This window comes from Macrobrachium rosenbergii, chromosome 26 (assembly GCF_040412425.1).
Source record: "Macrobrachium rosenbergii isolate ZJJX-2024 chromosome 26, ASM4041242v1, whole genome shotgun sequence".
Classification (NCBI taxonomy): domain Eukaryota; kingdom Metazoa; phylum Arthropoda; class Malacostraca; order Decapoda; family Palaemonidae; genus Macrobrachium; species Macrobrachium rosenbergii.
Window position 1 is genome coordinate 2,168,508 of NC_089766.1, and position 2,500 is coordinate 2,171,007.

At 32.4% G+C, this 2,500-nt stretch overlaps 1 protein-coding gene across 1 annotated transcript in view; it reads right to left on the reverse strand.

Moving 5' to 3' along the window:
- The window catches only part of LOC136852679 (multiple PDZ domain protein-like), a 1,083,224-nt gene that overhangs the window by 692,198 nt on the left and 388,526 nt on the right, over positions 1-2,500 (reverse strand).

The following is a 2,500-nucleotide window of genomic DNA, read 5'->3' on the forward strand; positions in this document are numbered from 1 at the left end:
TTGTCCGTCCAGGGTGGGGGCTGGGTAGGTAGGAATCAGGATGGTAGGGGTAGAGAGCTGAGCCGGGTTCCAGCGCAGTGTAGTGCATACGATCGAGCACATAATAATAATAATAATAATAATAATAATAATAATAATAATAATAATAATAATAAAGAAATTGTGGACAGACCAACATAAAAAATAAACCCATACCCATTTCGTTTTTGGGCAATACTGCGGTAACGGTATAGTCCACTGATCAATAGGACTTAAATTGCTTTGTTCGAATGAAAAACAAAATTGCCCCCCCAAAAAAAATTGTCAGAGAAAATTAAAAAAACAAATTGCCAAATAAAAAGAAATTACAAAAAAATTGCCAAAAAAAATAAATCGCCAAAAAAAAAAAGAAATTGCCAAAAAAAAAAAAAAAAAACTGAATTTGCCAAACCGAATATGCACTAAAATTAGCAGAGCACAATCAGTGCGTAGTGAAATTAAAAGATTTTCATTGTAGAAAATAATTCTAGAAATGTTTTCGCATAATATGCTGTTGGTGACGCTCGTGTGGCTTTAGAGAGAGAGAGAGAGAGAGAGAGAGAGAGAGAGAGAGAGAGAGAGAGAGAGAGAGAGAGAGAGAGGTGAATTTTAAATTATATAAAAAATTATGAATGAGAGCAAATATGAATAATTAATGAGAGTAAAACGGCCTTCAAATTCCTCTAAAAATACCGAGAGAGAGAGAGAGAGAGAGAGAGAGAGAGAGAGAGAGAGAGAGAGAGAGAGAGAGAGAGAGAGAGAAGAACCCTTCGTGCAGAGAGAAAAAGGTCTAAAACATTCCTTAAATATTTCACCAACAATAATAAAATTATTAACATAAATATGGCGCCATAACTTTTGCAAACGTGGACGATGTCGGAATTTTTTGTACAAACAAACGAAAAAAATTCATTCGAGCACAAACATAAAATTATATGAGTACGGAAACGAAACTTTTCATAAAAGTTGAGAAAATTGTCATAAAATTATTTTTCATAGAAATAGGAAGATAAAAATCATTCTAACTGTGCGTGAAGAATAAAAACCATTACATATTTTTTCAAACCTTCAATAAGAGGCGAGGAAACAATTTGTCAAATAAAATGATTTTTCATAGATCTACGAAGATAAAATGATTTTATCTGTGCATGAAGAATAAAATCTATTATTTTTTTCAACGCTGCCGTTTTCATAAGCGTTTGGTAAGACAAGAAACATCTTAAATAAGGAGAAATACTGGACAGATTATAAACTTTAAAAAAGAGAAGTAAAGGAATGAGCTGAAGTTTCTTCGGCGCAATCAAGTTTACTGTACAGCCGCTACAGCGTATAATCAAGGCCACCGAAAATAGATCTACCTTTCGGTGGTCTAGGTATAATGCTGTATGAGACGCGGCCCATAAAACTCAAGGCCGGCCATGGTGCCCTGTGCTGCTGCGTTGCCAGAAGCTCGATTATGGCTTTCTTTAACCTTAAATAAATTAAAAACTACTGGGGCTAGAGGACTGCAATTTGGCATGTTTGATGATTGGAGGGTGGATGATCAACATATCAATTTGCAGCCCTCTAGCCTCAGTAGTTTTTAAGATCTGAGGTCGGACAGAATAAAGTGCGGACAGACAAAGCCGGCACAATAGTTTTCTTTTACAGAAAACTAAAAATACTTGGAAATTATGGACAACAATTATTCGTAATGGCACGACAGCTCACAAATCTTCCCTATCAATAAAAGTAATTCACGGATTACAAACACAATACTTCGTGTAGCTAAACAAACACACAAACATTCTTCACAAACATTAAACTTGACCGATTATAAACAATACTCTTGAAATTTATAAACAAAGGACTCATTACAAACGTGACGCCATAAACACAGTTTATGATGTTAAACAAAGAAATTGGGGCTAATTATAAACACGTCAATGTTTCCCAAACGCCCGATAACAACAGGCGCCGATAAATACGATTATTATTATTATTATTATTATTATTATTATTATTATTATTATTATTATTATTATTATTATTATTTTGGAAGGAGACCCTCTTTGAGACAAATTTCGTTGAATGCCATTATTTTCAACGAAGATGTTATTATTATTATTATTATGGAAGGAGACAGTCTTTGAGATATTATTATGGAAGGAGACAGTCTTTGAGATATTATTATTATTATTATTATTATTATTATTATTATTATTATTATTTTGGAAGGAGACACTCTTTGAAGCAAACTTCGTTGAATGTCATATTTTCAACGAAGATATTATTATTATTAGTATTATTATTATTAGTATTATTATTATTATTATTATTATTATTATTATTATTATTATTAAAAGGATGGCTGTATTTGAATCTTATATAGTGTCTTTTTCTATCCACCTTATGATTCGCTTTTCAGGCTCAGTAGTCAATGGCCGATATTCATGTTGGAAAAAGGACAGTGTGCGGAATATTGAAGTCTTTTATTACAATA